Genomic DNA, 20,283 nt, shown 5'->3' on the forward strand with positions numbered 1-20,283 from the left:
CTCCTACATTGAGTTTTACTTTTTTTTTTTTGACATGATTTTGTACATAAACACATACCTATATATCTTAAACAGGCAGGGCTGAACTATACATAGCATGTACCTGTGGTTCCTTCCTAGCACTAGGGTCAGGGTTTAGCGTTAAGAGGGAAATAGCCCACAGTGATTACAGACTAAGCCATACCACTTTCCCCTCTTGCTCGTAGCACTGAAGACATACTCAGTAATGGAGCTCAATGGATTTGCAAGTTGGAAGTAATGGGTTGGCAGTGGCCCAACTTCAGGGCCAGGTGTCTGGAAACTACAGTGGTTGTGGGTTAAAGGAGACTTGTATCCATCATTCTCAGATTCTTGGAAATAGTCATAGCCAGGCTGAGAAAAAGAACCATGGGAAATGTCCCAGTACAAATAGTTAGAGCTCAGGTGTCTAAAAAAGCTTAAGAGTTTAGGGCTTCCCTGTTGGCACAGTGGTTGAGAGTCCGCCTGCCGATGTAGGGGACATGGGTTCGTGCCAGAGTCCGGGAAGATCCCACATGCCACGGAGCGGCTGGGCCCGTAAGCCATGGCCGCTGAGCCTGCGTGTCCGGAGCCTGTGCTCCGAAACGGGAGAGGCCACAACAGTGAGAGGTCCGCGTACCGCAAAAAAAAAAAAAAAAAAAAAAAAAGCTTAAGAGTTTAAAACACTTGCTCCTTTCTAGAATCCATCCAAACTCTTTTCAAATCTGCCAAAGGTACTTACCCTCTTCATGTACTTGAGCACAGAGTTACTTTGTAGCTGTAAATGAGCCCGGCTGTGGAGTTCAAGATGACAAATCCCAAGCTGAACATATTTTAGAACCTGAAAACTGGCAGTGTTTTGTGGCTGTTCACCTCAAAAAGGGCTCTCTACTCTTATCTAAAGTACCCTCATCTACTGTCTCCAGCCTTATCATGAAAGCTTCATGGATTTGAGCCCTGAAAGAGTCATTCGGAAAGCACTGAGCATCTACAATATAGTAGCTACGATGCTCAAGGCTCAGGTAATTTAATACTAGATAATTCCTTGGGGGGATTTTGAGTCTAATAGTGAAGACAGGCCTATAATTAGATAATTTCATTTTGATGATCTAGATCTAAGATGAAAATATGAATAAAAGACAAAAAAGAACACAAAAGAGCACTTGAACAAGCCTTGAAGGTTTAAGAAGGACTTTCTGCAAGAGGTGTATTCAAACTGGGTCTTCCTAATTAAGCAGAAATTCACTAGGTGGAGGAAGGTAGCAGGGTTGGGGGAAGTGTGTTTATTTAAGTTATTAGGTTTTCATTATGAAGATAGAATGAGAAGTAGGACAAAGGTCTACTTTGTCCTCCACAAGAATGTTAGTGTTATTATGGCTGTATCTAGAAATAAATAAATACAAGCTAAATGCTACAAATAAGAACGTTGGGAGGCAGAAGGGGGTGGGGGATTAGGTAAGGGTGTGTCATTAGTGTGACATGTGAGGTAGTTCTTGAAATAAAGACAGAATTGCAGGGTGGAAAAATAGTTGGGGTAGCATAAGCCAGGGAATGGAGGTAAGAAAGCTCAAGGAATGTACAGGACACATGAAGAGTGCTACTTAAATTGAAATTTAGGATGTCTGAAGGAGAGTAATAGGGGATCAGTTACAAAAGGCAAGTTGGGCCCAGCTTGTGGGTAACTGAGACTGTCAGGATAAGGTGATTGGACTTTGTCATGTAGACCTTGGAGGACCATTGAAGGTGTTTGAGTGGGAGAGCAACATGATCAGAGTTACCCATTAGATAGGAGAAACCCATTACACAGGAGAAGTACATCAAATACACTGGAGACAGGGAGAGATGGAATTAAGGAATATGCTTTGAAAGCACTGCTTTCCTCTAGGTGAGAAATAATAAAGAACATGGGCAGTGTAGTAACAATGATAAGAAAATAATGAATTTAAGAAATGTTGCAGTATTGCATTGGTCTCTAGATAGGTGTGTTAATTTAGGGAGGCAGGGGCCCTCTTCTTATCCCTGCACTCCTGTGACTGCAAATGGCCCCTAGATCTACTATATAGCAATTATTCAGTTAATAATAAAAGAGCTTCTGATTTACTCATCCCAAAGGTCGGTTTCCAAGTTGCTACTCTACAATTTCAACTTATTTTACACAGACATAATAGAAATCAGATTCCCCCCACCTCCTGTGAGACAACCTCACAGAGTTGTTCTGATGAGATAAGAATAAAGTGTGTAGTACATAAAAGATACCTGATACGTACGCATTTATTAGTATTGTTAGCGGAGTTCTTGTGTCAGTGGCTACGTATAGGATTCATAAAAGGCCAGTCTCAATAACTGAGATAGGGTTCTCAGCATCATGTCTGCCCCTCACTTAACTTGGCATACAGAAAAAGGTTGGGGATGGAGACGATGGATGGGCAATTCAGGACACTTCGACTCATCAAATGACACTCAGCTCTGTACTGAGCATGGCAGAACACAAGCAAGATTCCTAAAATGAGTTTGGTTATAACTTATAACCCACTTGGCAATATAAAATTAATATATGCATGAAGTGACTTTTGACCAAGACCAATCAGGGCTGAAGAATGTGTTTCAGATTTTGAAGCACAAAGACTGATGGAGAAGAAAGTTCATCATTCTTTGTTTGCCATCTGCTGTAGTTAATCTTTGCCAAAGCTCTGATAAAGCCACCCTCATTCACAAAGCCTGTTTTGGTTCTAGTTCCCTTCCTTCCATCCCACACTACCCCAGTATATTGCCCTTGGCCCTTGGCTTTTCCGTTACAGACTCCATGGTGGCTTCACAGAGGTCTGATGTTAGCCCGATCCTCCTGGTTAGCATCACTCTTTCTTTATGATATTTGTGGGACTTAAAGATGAACCAGACAGACAAGAACTTTAAACTCTGTTATTGCCCTTCCTTGACACTTCCAACAAGTTAATTGTCTGTTTGCCTTCCTGTAATTACTTTAATTACATGCCATTACTGACTGACCATTAATAAATGCAAGTGTGTTTGAGTTTTCACAAATCTTACTTTTCTTACTCTCTGCAGAACTGCATCAAAGCTTTCACATGTGGTCAAAATAGAAAGTGAGGCAACTAAGCACATTCACATTTAACCTTTGGGGCTAAAGTGAAAAATAAAGAATAATTCATGAATGGGCTAATTGTTTTTACCCCGCTTCTGACACTGGCCAGCATTCTTTCTATAGTGGTTACATATATATGCAGTGTGCTCATTTATAATACAGCAAAAGTTAAAAGGGGTTGAGAAATAAAAGCTGCCTAATTGCTGCTATTATCTCAACTCAAGGAGAGAACTGCTGGGTGATATTACGAGGATCGAAAAACCACTGAAGATTTTATTGATGGAACACTTTTGCTCTAACTTCAAGCCACAGAAAATGAAGGTCATAATTTCAGTTTTATGAGCACCTGATTGGGCATTTACATCAAAAGAGCTCAACTAAGAGGAGACTAAGACAATATTCTCTCTGCCACAGTTTACTAGATTACATCACGTATCTAGTACAAAAACAGTTTCTCTAGTTTTATCTTTTGGTCAGCTTTACCAATGAAGTCAACTGCTAGCTTGAGAAAAATGAAATGTATAGAGAACGGTTAGTTAGATGCTCCCCACTACATCATTCCATACACACACAAAAATCATTAGTAAAAATACTGAATTCTGTGACTGTTTAGATACTTCCAGCATAATTCGCTTGCTTATTAAAGCATTAAATAGACTAAATTTTTTCATAATGATAGCAATATGCTCTTCTCCAAATATAAAATGATGATGTTAATCCCTAATTACTGTAATTTGTGATTTGAGTGTTTTTCTTGTGGTGAAAATGGGTTATGCCAGGTCATTCGTGATCTTTCTCTGCTGTAGACCAATGGCAACATTTGAGAGGAGGCTGGCGAGGGCTGAGCCTGTGGTCTCTGTAGCTATGGAAAAGCAACTTAAATGTGTTATCTATCCAGGTGAACTCAAAAAGGTGGCGTCATTAGCGCCCAGGTGTTCCTTATTGGATACTCTACCCAGGTTATTAGGACTGATAACATAACTTACATGCTGCTTCCTGTAGGAGTTCATGTAGTATTTGAAAACATGCATCTTTTTGCAGAAATAAAAACCCAAACACTAGAATTAATTCCAAAAAATGATATATTTTCCTGAAATTTGGGGCATATCTAGTTTGTGAATCTAGTCAGTAAATTTTGGTTAAATGAATTAGGGAAAATAAAATATATTCCACTTTATGAAACATCAGTTTTCTGATTCATCTACATTGTTCCCACACCATGAGCCTTTAATCATACAATATGATCCTTCTACAAGACTGCTTAGTAGTACTGTCTCCTCCTTCTTTGAATGCCAACATCTTTTTGGATGAAAGATAGATTTGTACCTAAAGAAATCATCTGCCCAAGGCCTCTTGGTAAAGGAGGGAAGTGAGAGTGTGCTAAGAAAATAAATCGACTGGAGTTAGGAAAAAAATCTGAGAAATGGAGCAGGAGTTGTCTTAGGATGGGGTAAATGGGATGAGTTCATGGGCAAAAAATTAAACAACTGACTGAATTAGGTCAGACAGTTTGCTTGAGCACGTTAGCTCTAGTCTATGTCCACAGTTCCTCCATCCCTATTCCCAGAGTTTGTTTCTAAAATGACTTCAGGTTTGGGGGATTTTTTGTTTTGTTTTGTTTTGTTTATTTAGTTTTTGGGGGAGAGAGGAGCATGGGAAAGGTTGTAGATAGGGTAATAGATAGGTGGAAGAAATAGTACCTAACTCAAACTGTTTCTAAGCTCCACCATTGATTTACGTTTAATTGAACTTGAAAATAATGTGTATTGGACTTACCTGGTGGCAAAGTGGTTGAGAATCTGCCTGCCAATGCAGGGAACACAGGTTCGAGACCTGGTCTGGTAAGATCCCACATGCCGCGGAGCAGCTAAGCCTGTGCGCCACAACTACTGAAGCCTGCGTGCCTAGAGCCGCCCTCCGCAACAAGAGAAGCCACCACAACGAGAAGCCTGCACACTGTAATGAAGAATAGCCCCTGCTCGCCACAACTAGAGAAAGCTCACGCGCAGCAACAAAGACCCAATGGAGCCCCCCAAAAATAAAATAAAATAAAAAATTAAAATTAAAAAAAAGAAAATAATGTGTATCAAATTCTCAGATTCTTCACATACATAAAATGAGTATAATAATTAAGTCCATCTCCTTTCATCAAATAAAAGCTTATATTTAAAGGTTGTAAACATCATTTAGAATTCTCCATAAATGGAATGAGATAAAGCCTCTCCCAACCTGATTTGAATAACGTTAATAGTTTATTTCTCTACCAACTCCTCTGTGAAATCTGTGTTTAAACTAATCACCAGTCTTGAGAGTAGAGCTAAATGAATGAATGAATAAAGTGTCAATATCTCAAATGTAGAATCTTTTTCTATCTGCCTTTGCTTAGAATGCCCTACCTATCTCCTCTGCTTGGAACATGCCCAGGTCTCCTTCACGACCTAGGATAAATGTCACCTCTTCTATGGTACAGGTCTTCCCCCCAACAATTCTCTTTGTTCTACCATACTCTGCACAAACTCTCACTAGACCACTAGAGCCCCACCATTTATCAGCATCACTGTGAACAACTTGAGGGAAGTGCTCACTACTGGCTTGGTACTTGTATTAGTCAGGACAAGCTCCATTATTCAAGTCACAAACTGACCCCCAAATCTCAGTGACTTAAAATGACAAAATCCTATTTCTTGCTCATATTTTATGTCCAATGTGGGGTCAGTAGAGACTCTATCCACATAGTCACTCAGGGAGCCTAGTTGACGGAGACTCCATCATCCTGTAGCTATATCATCTAGAACACGTGTCTCCTTGATTGCCATAAAATCATACCATAAAATCATGAAAAACTGTATATGTGCTTTCATTTCCTCAGTCTGGAAGTGACACACTCATCACTTCCACTCATGGTCACAGCACCTTGCCTAATTGCAAAAGGATCAAGAAATATAGGGGAACAAAGGGAATATTAGCTGAGCATTACTGTCTTTCCCTCAATACTCTATTAAAGTATTGTTAAAATGTCCACACTTCTCTAAGCAATCTACAGATTAAATGTTATTCCTATCAAAATCCCAATGGCACTTTTTATATAAATAGGAAAAACAATCCTAAAATTCATAGAGAACCACAAAAGACCCAGAATAGCCAAAGCAATTTTAATAGAAAAGAATAAAGCTGGAGGTATCACATCCTGATTTCAAAATATATTGCAAAGCTTTAGTAATTAAAACAGTATGGTACTGGTATAAATACAGATATAAAGATTCGATGGAACAGAACAGAGTTCAGAAAGAAACCCACAAATATGTGGTCAACTGATTTTTGACAAGGGAAACAAGAAACACAATGGGGAAAGAAAAGTCTCATCAATAAATTGTGTTGGAAAAACTGGATATCTGCATACAAAAGAATGAAATTGGACCCTTACATTACACCATACTTAAAAATAAACTCAAAATGGATTAAAGACTTAAATGTATGACCCGAAACTATAAAACTCTTAGAACAAACATAGGAAAAAAGCTTCATGGCACTGGTCTTGGCATTGATTTTTTGGATATGACCAGAAGCATAGGCAACAAAAGCAAAAATAAACAAACATAAACTATGACAAACTGAGAAATTTCTATACAGCAAATATAACAATCAACAGAGTGAAAAGTCACCTTATAGAACAGGAAAAAAATAATTGCAAGCCATATATCTGACAAAGGATTAATTTCCAAAATACATAAGGAACTCCTATAACTCAATAGCAAACAAAAAAACAAAACAAACAAACAAACAAAAAATCACCCAATTAGAAAATGGGCAAAGGATTTGCATAGACATTTCTCCAAAGAAGACATACAAATGGCCAACCAATATATGGAAAGGTGCTCAAGATTACTAATCATCAGGGAAATGCACATCAAAAACACAATGAGATATCACTTCAAACCTGTTAGAATGGCTGTCATCAAAAATAAATAGATAAACAAACAAACAAATAAATAAATAACAGGTGTTAGTGAGGTTTTGGAGAAATTGGAACCCTTGTTCACTTTTGGTGGGAATGTAAAATGGAGCAGCTGCTGTGAAAAACATTATGGAGTTTCCTCAAAAAATTAAAAATAGAACTATGATATGACCCAGCAATCCCACATCTAGGTATACAACCAAAAGAATTGAAATCAAGATCACAAAAAGATTATTTCACTCCCTTGTTCACTGAAGCATTATTTACAATAGCCAAGATATGGGAGCAAACTAAATGTTCATCAACAGATGAATGGGTATAGAGAATGTGGTATATTCATACACTGGAATATTATTCAGCCCTTAAAAAGAAAGAAATCTTACCGTTTGTAATACTGTGGATGGACCTGGAAGAGATTATGCTACGTGGAATAAGCCAGTAACAGAATGACAGATACTGCATGATTCCACTTACATGAGGTAGTTATCATAGTCAAATTTATAGAAGAAGAAAATAGAATGGTGGCTGCCAGGGGATGGGGGGAGGAAATAGGCAATTGTTCAATGGGTATAAATTTATAGTTATACAAGGTGAATAAGTTCTACAGAGCTGCTGTACAACATAGTGGCTATTGCTAACAATACAGTATTGCACACTTAAAAATTTAAGAGGGTAGATTTCTTGTTAAGTGTTCTTACCATGAAACAAAAACAGAAACAATAAAAAACAAAGTGACACAAGATAACTTTTGGACGTGACAGATATTTTTATTACTTTGGTTGTGGTGATAGTACCACAGGTGCTTGAATATGTCCCAAATCATCAAACTGTATACATTAAATATATGCAGTTTTTTGCCTATCAGTTATATTTCAGTAAAGCTGTAAATACTCTAGTAAGCACTAGGGAAACAAAAATGATTAAGACTTAGTGCCTTCTTGCTTGTAGCACTTTGGCATAGATACTGAATGGTTTTAATAAAGCCAGTACCTACTAGAGTAATGTTGCATAAATGGACATTTCATTGAGGTCACACAGTCCCTTTGAGAAGAATCATATTTTAAGATGACTCTTTGGAGTCATGTAACAGTTGCTGCAAAAATATACTCAAAAGTTTAAGACTTAATGCCATGTACCCTTTGATACATGCAATTAACTTAGGGATGCTTAGAAATAAAAGTGTTTGTAATTTATGTTTATGGTAATTTCATGGGAAAATAGAAAAGATCCCCAATGTATTGAGCAAACATTCCACAACTAATTAGGCCATTTACTCCTCAATCCACTTCTCCTCTAAACTGAAAGGAGAGAGGCTTCTGGCTAAGAGATTCTGACCCCGGTGGCGACAGGGAGGGTCTGCCTTCCTCTAGGCTCGGTTGTAAGCCTGTCTCAGGCAGCCCTCAGGCTTCTTCCGGTCTCAGTTCACTCCACAAGCCCACAAACAAGGCAACAAGCTGACAGGAACTAAGCCAGGATTCTTGGCCTTCTATTCTCCCTCATGCGCCAAAGGGAAAGGAGGCCACCTTCCAATATCCAGCCAGATAGGAATTAAGCCTCCTCCTCCTCCTCCCCTCTTCCTTTACCCTCGCCAGACAGCCTGTGGACAGCCTTCTCAGGCTTCCGGCTCTCCTAGCCAACTGGGAAAGGAACGGCCTTTCCAGACCCTGTGAGCTCGCCAACAAACCCTTTTTTTCTACTCAAGAGCCAGAACTGGGAGATTACAAAGCCACTGTCACAAAATGGTCTCTAATAGGGGTTTTAAGAGACCAAGGGAAAGAAAGAATTTCTGGGTCAAAGAAAAAGAAAGACAGTGGCGAGTTTCTAGCAGTGCAGTCATGGTTTTCTATAGTTTGCTGATAAGCAGAGGAAACCTTTTCCTTCCAAGGGACCCCAGGCAGGCTGGAAGATGTATTTCTGAAATCTGTTCAAAGCCACATTTCATTAGTTTTATTTTATGAGAAGCTTTCTTTTTGCGCATTAACCCCAATTCTCTAACGTATGAGAAATTTTTGATACTTTATGAAGAGACATAAATGTTGGTACCAGATCTCTGTTTCAGAGGTAGACTTCCTGGGGACTTGGTGAGAAAGCAGCTAGAGACACCCGTTCTTGCAGATTGCATTCGTGTGTGCCAACAGACTCAAGCATGACTACTGAACTGAACCTGTGGTGCGGATCTCCTCCAAGGTTAGCCTTAGTGTTTCTTGGCCCAGGAACTTCCCCAGCCCAGCCACAGACCTCTCTCAAGTGGTACTGATTCTCTAACTTGGCCTGGTATTACCAGGGATCCACTGGGCTCTACAAATCACAAATATTCTCCAGGGCCGGTTTTAGATTGGCACCAAAGCTACCTTTGAGGCAGCCAAGGAGAAAGGCCTAGTGAGTAGCAGGTACTGCAGGGCTGTGTGGCCGGTGTGAGACCACCTTACCTTTCTATGGAGGACTGACTGTCCAGCTCCTCTTCTAACCATTTTCCAGGCCACCAACAGTATTAGCAAAATATTTTTTCTCAAGCTGACCCTAAAGAAGAGGTACTGTCTGAATCTGTACTTCCTAGGAAGTTCCCATGATTCTTATGGGAACAGAGCACTGTCTAACTCCAATTACTTACAGTTTCTAATGTAGGTCCTAGACAAGGCAAAAATGTACTCTTAAGCTCTTCCTCCAGAAAAATGGCTTTCTCAGCCCTCTATGTCTACATAACTATTAGCCACCAGGCAAGTAGTTCTTGACAGAACAAAAGCACATTCAACCCTAAAAGTGAATGACCTTCTAACTTAGACTGCAGAAACCAGTTCCAATCATCAAATCAACATTTTCCAGCATCAACAATTTAAAATCCATTCTTCGCCCAGCACTCCTTTGTATATATATGTCTCATTTAATCTTCAATACAACTTTATTATATTGATGTTACTCATATTTTTCAGATGAGGAAGATGAAGCTCAAGGAGAAATCAAGTAACAAGATCAGTGTCACACAGATTATAAAAGATGCAGGCAAGATTTGACCGCAGGTGTCTTTGGCCACAAAGCTCCTTTTCTTCTATAAATCTAGGCATTCACATTCCTCCAATACCGTCCTGGAGCCATTTTGGATGGAGTGAGATTGCATGATTGGGAAGCAGGTAACACTCTATTCAAGCATTCTCATTATCTCTTCCAAACTGACTTTACCTGCTTTGCATATTGGGTTTTTATACAAGATTTTCTTTGAAGATAAGAAAAGTTGGACCACAGAACAATACACCATCTGTCCTCCTATTTCAGGCTTTCTGCTTAGGAAAAAATAACAGCTAGAAGAGCAATATATGATTACTGAGGTAACTTCTAAGGATAAGATTTCTGAGAGATCCTATGGCACATTAATCAATTACCATGTTAACTTACTAGACAATCAGATCATACTGCATACTCCCTTGTGGCCCAAATTTTGTCTCACAGACAAAAACTGTAATTAAGGAAAATGAAAATGACTGAATTTCAGACTCATTTAATGTGTTTTAAGTTTGGGAGAAAATATCAAATTTCCCCAGCTCTTCTGATTTGGAAAGGATAGGCTATTGACAATAAGGACAAATTAATTTGTAAACCAAATACTGCCACTAGTTAACTAAGTGACCTTGGTCAAGACATGACACTTCCTGGGCTGCAGTTTTTGAAAATGTCATCCATCTTTAACATTTTCTGGTTTCTCTGTACAATAGGGGGTAAGAGAATGCACAGGATGTTAGAACCCACCCTAGTGTCTAGTATAGTGGCACTTTGGCCTCTTTAAAGAAGGAAGAGGCAATGCCAAGACATGTGGCCTCAGAGCTGAGCTGTCATAAGTGGCTCCCCATCAGTCATAATTGCCTTCTGGCTTCTTGCTGATCTCAGTTAGCCTTGCTTTCCAATGATAAAACATGTTTATCCTCTTTTCTTTTCTTGTCTCTTCTCTCCCCTTCTCTTTCTTCGTGTGTGTGTGTGTGTGTGTGTGTGTGTGTGTGTGTGTGTGTGTGTGTGTGTGTGGCAGTCCAGCAGAACTCTGATCATCTGAGGTTGGTATATTTCAGGAACTATTTCCCTTTCTCCTGATTTCTCAGCCTCAGATGTTACTATCAGGACTTTACTTAACAGCTGTGCTGAGCACCTTCTTCAGAGAGGTACTCCCAGATAGAAACAAAGAACAAAGTCAAAAGCCGCTTACTTTGGTAGTCTAGCTCCTCCCACTAGGTCCAGACCCCAATCTGGCCCCCAAACCAAGTGATCTGGACCTGTGTGTCAGGCTGCCTCTCTACTGCCATCTCATGGTGAGCCAGCCTTTTTCTGAGAATTAACCTTTCCATTGGTGCAGGGTCTCATGGACAAAGCAGACATAAAAATTAGGAAAGGTCCTGTCCACAAGAGCAGCAGTCTTTATTACAGATTGCATAGGACATGAAGGTTGGAAATAACTAGAGAATGACTGAATGGTTTGTAGTTTAAGCAAGGAGTATATCAGCACTGATTCAAGAAATAAGAAAAAGTTACTTAGAAGAAAAGGGAATCCTGAATATTCTGAGTCCCATCTTTTTTCATGGGAGTGGGAACTTTAAAAATACTCGAATCTTGGAGACCCATTTATAGGGATTAACAGACTTAAAATTGTACCAAGAGTCAACAATGGTTTCAACACCATCACTATTAATGGTCTATCAGTGTCTCCCAGGGTCTGTACAGATGTTCACAGTTACCATGATACTCACTTAGTCACCCTATAACACTGTCACTGTTTGAATAGAACGGCTTACTGCCCTAATCCTGCTCCCTCAAATATTCAGGAGGCAAAATGGTCACATTTCCCAGTCAATTAACAGTCTTTCTTTGGTACTTGATTGCTTCTTCTTGCGTCACTTGGTCATAATCAGGAGTAGTGCCCTCTATATACACCACACAACTTGCCCTGCTCTGTCAACTGCCTGCCCTACATGGCTGTTACAGTATACATATTTGGTTGTGAAAAGAAAATACTTGACATGGATTTAAATTTGGAAACACCCCTGTAAGGCATGTTCGGTGTATGGCATGCAGCAAACTGACCTAGATTATTATTCAAATGGTGTGCTCTGAAGCAGTGCCTCTATTATTTAATTTCTCCTCCTTTTGTGTTTTTCTAAATTGGCAATGCAGGTTTAAAAAATCAGGGTAAAACTTGTATTTTGATCTATACTAAATCAAGAATCCAATCTGAAGAGCTAACCCAACCAGACAACTTAGCACTAGTCCAGTGATAGTACTGAAGCACAAATCCATATTAGATGATAGATATTTCCTTAAGAAGAATAAATCTTCCAAGTTCAAACTTAAATCAAATAGCAGTATACACATGTGGAAGAGACATAATTGCAAAAGACCCATGTCTTACCGTTAGGAGTCTTCCTCAGGATTCCAGGCTGTCAATCTGTGGCCAAGAGATCCAAGGCTCTGCATTCTATAGGAAATAGGAAAAAAAAAAGAAAAACAGACATTAAAATAGCTAAAAATGCAGTGAAAATGCATTGCCTGAAGTTTACTAAACAAAGAGAAAATAAATTGGTATTAGGTTTATAATCCCAGTTTATCTAAGCAATTCAAGGCCTTCAACCAAAAAGATTTCTCCATACAGAACCAATATGTGAGCCAACAGCCTTGTACAGGGCCTTAGAAAGCAAGCAATGTGGTTACTACAGGTAATAAGACTGTGTTAAGTAGAATAAGGACACGGATGAAATAACACCAAGGCACATATGACAATGTTAATGCCTTTTCAATTAATTCTGCTGAGTTCAAGGAAAAAGTCTTATTTTGATTAAAGTATGTCTCTCATTTTGCTAATCTCTCTTTTAACTAACATAGGTCTTGGCAGACCACAAGATTCAGTAAGTATTTATTAATCATGCTTGTTTGTATTGTATTTATATTTTTCACAAGCCATAGGAGTTTTCATTTACCTACTTGTGGTAGAGATAAAGTGTTGCCTTTTAAGGTGGTTATAAGTTTGAGTCCATTTATTTAAAAAAAACTTAAGAAAATAATAGTACTTCTGATATACCAATATGGGAAAAATCATGAAGGTAATAAGTAGGCGACTACATTTGTGTACTATTTATATAAATAAGAGAGGTAAGCATACATGGGAGATCGGAAGCTACATTAAGACAGAGTCAAGTATTTCTTTGTTAACCTTATCTCCAATATCTAGCACAGTACAAGGCATATAGTAGATACTTGATAAATGTTTTCAAAATAAATGAACAAATAGACAAATAGCTTTTGGAGAATCTGAAATACGCTTAGATATCTGAGCTGCTGATGGACATGGAACAGGGCGTGTCTATTAGTATTGTAATTCTAATATCTAGTACGGGTACTTGATCTAACAATACTCCGTGAACCCTTGTTGAATGTAGAATTGAACAGGCTTAAGTGTCTTAAGAAAATTCTTCAGAAAGAAAAAAAACAGTGAACACCATTTTGATGTCCCACTCCCCTCCCCCGCAAAAACAAACAAACAAACAAACAAAAACAACCTTACAGCAATAGTTCCAAAAGTTCCTGGGTTTAGATGACGGCATTCCAAAGTTCAGGCAATAAGGGGTGCACTGCTATAAAGAATTTAAAAGCAGTAATACATCCACCTAAAAGCATATCTGACTTTTATCATCACCATGCACTGATAATCCTCAACCATATCGGTGATAAAATACTCCTCCTCACCAGGCAGATCGCTCCCATTGTCCCCCACTTGGTATACCACTGGCTTCAGAAAAGATAGGCTATTTACCTAAACTACGTAAGAAATTATGCTAAGGAATTTGGCAGTGACAGACTTTCTGTATCCAGAGACCTCAAGAGTTCAAGGGTCAATGGTAAGAGAAATCTAGGAAAAGTTTTCTATAGAGAAAATTCCAAGGGATCCTGGACAGGGTGGAGTAGATGGACTTTGTTTTAGGAATCATCCTGAATGGTTTCCCAGTGTGTTGTGAAAGTAAGTGAATATAGCCCAGAGGCAGGACTACTTCTGGTTTGAGTATTACCAGTTGGGGACAATTTCATCTGTGCCATTTAAACCTGGATATTGGATATTGGCAATTGATCTGTGCTTTCTTGACTGCTGTAGAAGATAACCAAAGAACAGTGTTGCTTTAATATCTGGCCCCTAATAAACTAAGGGGCTGTCATCAGCAGATGGTCTTATGGAAGGTCTTGAAACAGATGCTCTTGATACCTCTCTGCTCTGAAATTGCTTTCCATAATGTAGCTCACTTCATATCTAGTGTTACCTCTTTCAGGATTATCACCTTAGCTGACTGTGGGCCTTGCTGACTTGTTCTCCTTCTCAGATCCCAGCATTCATTCCCTTAAACTAAGGTTATGAGTCAGATGATTCTTGCTTCTCATTGCCTGCCTCCTAGCTGAGCTAGTGCTCAGGGTTTAAGCCATTTGTCTCTAGACCATTTTACTCCCTGTTCAGTCACAATGGTTGAAGCAGTCTCAATTTCTACTAATGCTGTTAATTCAAGCCAAATCTGCTATCATGAGAGAACTCCAATGATAGAAATCACTGTCAGCTGCACCTGATTTTCAACAATGAAGAAACACAGATATGAATATATATATGTATATATATATACACACACACACACACACACAAATACGTACGTGTGTTGGTATACATATATAACTGTATATAGTATCACATATTATTTAAATTAGAAAGGAGGTTGAAATTGCTGATTGCCTTGATTGTTTTCTATTTCCAACAAGAAGGCAGTGAGATATAATGCAGCAAGTGACAAACAGTGGCACAAGCCTGTTATTTACATAACATGTAGACAGGTCTATGCTTCACCAAGCACTGTTACGTAAACTGCCTCATCTGAACCTCAAAACAACCCTGTTGATTTATTATTTCCCATACGACAGATGAGAGAAAACTAAGGCACACAGAAACAGAGAAACTTTTTGCAGATCACATCGTTAATAGAGGATGGGGTTCAAATTTGTCTTCTTTCTACTTGCCGCTCTAGCAGGCACATCTACTAAATGGCATCAATTCTGCTGGGTTAGGTCCTACAGAAACCCGTGATGGTACAGAACTATATAAATTTTCCCTTAGCACCCTGTTAGAGAAAGCATAGAGACAATACCCTCAGACCAAGCAAAATGCCATGATATGTAAAAGGAATGTGATAACGTAGAGCAACCAGCCCACCCATTTCCTACAAATCTAGATTGACTCTTACAAGTTTATCCCTAATTAAACAGCCTTCTAAATTCCTCCACCTCTTCCTTTACTTCTAAATCTACCATTTAGCTAACATTTTCAAGTTATTTTTTCCTACAAATTTGCTGGCCTTCTTGCATTGCCAGCCTTCAAACGTTTAATGAGAACACACTGGGCATAAGGCCTTGAGTCAACTCACCTTCCTGAGGTTGTATTTTCTAGCAAGCATTAGCATAAATACCAGCAGGTTTACATCATAATTACTTTAATTCCCTTGGCCCCAACAGACCTGGGGTACTGTCAATCCACGATGATTTCAGGGGTAAGGGATGTTTACTGGTCCATGAAACATAAATTACAATAAATGCTTGGAAACTTGGCACACCACTTCTAAAAGGATCCCAACTTTGCATCAGGAGGACACAGGGCTTTCTCACTGATGTGAGCAAATCACAATTTTCTAGGTCTTCAGGTTTTCATTTATAAAACAAGGATCAAAATTCTCATCTTTACATTTTCTCCATGAAAATTAAAAATATGAACATTTTGGCATCTGAAAAGTATGTCAGAAGAAAAGCATGTCAGAAAAGTATGTGTCTCCCTGGAGAAAACCACTAAGTAAATATTACTATAAAATTGGCAAGACCCTTTCCTTTCTCTTTTCATAAAAGAGTTTAGCACCACTGGCAATGGTGCAAAGCAAGTGTCTAAGAAGTAAGAATTTTAAATGGCATGTGGACAATTATTTACACACACATGAATGTACAGAGATCTATATTTAGGGACTTATTATTAATAACCAGACAATTAACAGTGGTAGAGGCTAAAGTTAAAGGCCCAGTTTAAGTGATTACAGCTTTATGGGGGATATTACCATTTTTTTATACAATAAAGATCCATATATCATTAGTCAAAGCATATTTATTGATTATTTAACATGTGCAAAGCACTGGGGAAATAGGACTGAAGAAGTTCTTGTGTTTATTGAGCACATACCATATTCTACATGCTGTGCAGGAGCATTTGCTTGTGTATTTGTGAGTAGTGAGGGTTGGGGGGTAGGGACGAAAAAGAAGTATAGGAGAGAGGAACGGAGAATTCTAGCTCGAGTCTCAGTTCTATTCATCACTGGGATTCATACATATCTTGTGGAATTATTTTTCTATTTGCACAAGGGACTTAGGAACTTCTTAAGTGAGTGCTAATTCAGACAAAACCACTTGGTCCATGACAAGACCTCATTTATCAGTGAGATAAGGCAATCCATGGGACTGTCACTTTGATTTGTGTTCTGACCTAATTGTGCATGGACCCATGTATATGGCACTTGTCTATTAAAGAGGTATTTAAATTAAATGTGGGAGAGAGAGAGGAGAGAGTTTCCATTTTGGCAAGGGTGCAGGTGGTTTGTACATATGGAGGACTGCAAAGCATACAATATAACTTTGGCATCTTGAGAGTCTACCATGGCAGCATACCAGTAGCCCCTCAAACCAATAATCTCAGAAAAGTGAAAAGCAGACCTGGCCATACAATATACTGCAGGCAGATCTGTGGGTATCAGGAAGCTTGGCCCTTGGCATGAACCTGGGCATTGGTAGCAGTGGTTTGATATGAAGCAGAGACCACAGGTATGTCACCAAAGGCACCTGAAGCAGGATGGGGTGGGAGGTGGAATGTCTAATGTCATACAATACTGAATGCATACCTTAATGAGTACATATGAGACACCTCTAGGGACACCATGCTACAGGGGCTGAATTTATTAGAATAGCAGTGATTGGTCTACCTGCATTAATACTTTTTAGTATTTATTATTTATATGACTCTGGAAAACAAGTTTTACACGGAAAGTATATTTAACAGCAATGACAATGAAAGCTCATTGTCCTCATCTTACTGATAAAGAATTCTAACCCTCCAAAATGAAATCTCTTTTTAGGGTCACTATATAGGTTGAATGGTGGCCCTTAAAAAGATACGTCCATGTCCTAACCCCTGGAATCTCTAAATATTACCTTATATAGCAACATATTTGATTAAGTTTAGGATCTTGAGAGGAGGAGTTTATTCTGGATTATCTAGGTGGCTCTTAAATGCAATCGCATGTACCCTTATAAGAGAGAGGCAGGGCTTCCCTGGTGGCACAGTGGTTGAGAGTCCGCCTGCCGATGCAGGGGACACGGGTTCATGCCCCGGTCCGGGAAGATCCCACATGCCGCGGAGTGGCTGGGCCCGTGAACCATGGCCGCTGAGCCTGCGCGTCTGGAGCCTGTGCTCTGCAACGGGAGAGGCCACAACAGTGAGAGGCCCGCGTACCGCAAAAAAAAGAAAAAAAAAAAAAAAGAGAGCGAGGCGGAGAGTGTTTTGGAACGGACACACAGAGAAGAAGACACGCAGGAGAGAAGGAGGCAATGTAACCACAGAGGTGAAGATTGGAGTGATGCCATCACAAGCCTGGAGCCACCAGAAGCCGGAAGAGGCAAGGAACAGAGTCTCCCTAAAACCTCCAGAGGAGTCAGGCTTTGCTGACACCTTGATTTCAGACTGCCAGCTTCCACAACTGTGTGTAAGAGAATACATTTCTGTTTTAAGCCACCCAGTCTACGAGAATTTGTTAACAACCGCCATAGGACTAAATACATAGTCACACAATTAAGTAGCAAGAGGAAGCGAGATGTTTCAGATCTAATTTTGTCTGACTTTAGAATCTGTCTCTTTGGGCCCCTCTGGGATGCCTCCCTTATGCCATCAACATATGCTGTGGCCATACGGTTCTTGGGCCACAGATACTTACTTACCATCTACTTTAGTCAAAACCACTCTCTATCTGGAAATCACTAAAAATTGCTGTATATGTTACCATTTAAACAAAATGTGTATGCAGTAAAGGCTGCAGCAGTTGAGACAAGAGAACTTGTTATGGGCAGAGATTATCAGGAAAAATTGTATGAAGGAGAAGGTTTTGAATTATGAGGAAAAGGACACACATAATTGCATAATTGGGAAGGACCAGGTAGAACATTTGTGGGGGTCTCTGAAGAACAGCTTGAGCAGTATTTCAAGGGGAAAATTACAAGCCCCATTCAGAGTACACTGTGTAAGCCAGCTTGCAATTGAAAGTCTTGCGCTTAAATGAAAAACTAATTAGATTTACATCCTGGTTGTTTCTGTTATTTCTATAGTGGATTGTTACTATCCTTTCTGGAATCTGAGGTATTCTTATTTACTTACTGAAGATCCTTCTCTTAAAAAAAATTACTTCCCACATCCAAGATCATTATTGAATTGGTTTTATATCTACGTCTCTTTATGGTCAGAAATTTTCTTTCTGTCTATGTGCCTCTTTCAATGCCATCTGTTTTGCTAAGGGATTTAGTGAATTACAAGCCAGACCAGCAAAATACATATCATAAATGCTGGGTTCTTGAAAAACAAGTTTAGCTTTACTTCAGCCCTTCACCCCCTCCACCAATGGTGAATTAAGTCATCTTCATGAGAGATAAAATTACTTATATTCCTGCCTAACCTTAATAACCAAAAAAGGCCTTTTATCTATTAATTGTAAATGAGCAATCACAATTTGCTATGGCTCACAGAAACAGGAAAAAACAGTAACAACAAGCCACCACAACTAATGTGTTTTTCATTTTCTCTGTGAACCTGAACAACTTGGTAGTCTTAACTCTAGTTCATTACTACCAATGATTTAATCTCTATGGCAGAGAAGCAAGAAATATGTTTATGTCCAGGGTAGTAACAGCGTCACTAAGATCAATACTCACAAGTACTGTAGGAAACAGGTTCAGTTTTTGCAAAAACACCTATATGTTTCCCACCTGAGAAGAACAAGGCTGAGATGGGGCATTTGGGGTGTGGCTTTCACCCTCTAGAGCTATTGGTCAGGCAACATACAGTAGCACTTTCTTGCTACATAAGGCACAGAGCTAGGGAAAGTGGGGAATAAAAAAGGTTTAAAGTGTCATCTCTGCCCTAAAATTCTAGTTGGGGAGATGAGAAACAATGTCTTATTATTTTAACAGTCCCAAACAATCAAAACCAAAGGAACCTCAAATAAGAGTTCAAGACAACAAAAATAGCACAAGATAGGACACATTTAATTATCAATAATTGCTACAGGATGTCAGAGAAATAGAGAGAATATATCATACTGGAGTGGTCTGGAAAAACTCCATGGCAGTACCAAGATTCAAAATGAATTATGCTAGATGGATATAAAAGGCCACAATCAATATCTAGAATCACCAAATGGTACCTTTATGGATATTCAATATACTCTGGTAATGCACGAGGAATGTGTTTCTCATGTGGCAGGATCAAATCTGCTGTGAACTAACTTGAACCAGTGCACATCTATAGCCTTTTTCTTCTAACACAGTATAAATATGAGTATGCAAATAGACACACACATTTCCTTTACCTATTATACAAATGTGTCCTGCAAGTGGAAGTTCTAATCTTATGGATTTTATCCCTTTGGAACTATTTGTGTGTTTGTATTGACCTTAGTTCATCCTTCTTAAATTAACATAGGAGGACCAGATTTTCCATTCCAAGTAGAATGACTCATCTAAGTAGAGAAAGCAATAAAATTTCCAAGAAGGAGCCTCTTCCTATCATCCTGTACACCTCACTTTATCAATAAGAATTTACTTGGAGATATTAGGAGTAGTAGTAGTAGCACTACTACTACTCATTTTAATGATGGAAAGATTCTGGTCCCATGCCATCTATTATATTTTCATACAATTATCAAGTTTGACAGACAAACCTCCGATTTTCTTGTTCTACCAGATTCAACTTAACTATTTATCTGACAAATATTACAGAATGCCTACTTTATACTAAGCAATGTTTCAGGCACTGCAGTTACAATGGTAGTGGCAGGGAAGGTAAAAGGTCTGCATGTTCATGGAGTTTACATTCAAGTGTGTGTGTGGGGGGGGTGTGGGGGGTGTGTGTGGATGTGTGTTGTGGGGG

The 20,283-nt window shown here is 39.1% G+C and overlaps 1 long non-coding RNA gene across 1 annotated transcript in view; it reads right to left on the reverse strand.

Moving 5' to 3' along the window:
• The window catches only part of LOC114487120 (uncharacterized), a 232,377-nt gene that overhangs the window by 164,057 nt on the left and 48,037 nt on the right, over positions 1-20,283 (reverse strand). Inside the window, exon 2 of the long non-coding RNA XR_003681853.2 lies at positions 12,442-12,507. This is a non-coding gene — a long non-coding RNA (uncharacterized lncRNA). The remainder of the gene's footprint in view (positions 1-12,441; positions 12,508-20,283) is intronic.

Source organism: Physeter macrocephalus, chromosome 11 (assembly GCF_002837175.3).
Source record: "Physeter macrocephalus isolate SW-GA chromosome 11, ASM283717v5, whole genome shotgun sequence".
Taxonomy (NCBI): Eukaryota; Metazoa; Chordata; class Mammalia; order Artiodactyla; family Physeteridae; genus Physeter; species Physeter macrocephalus.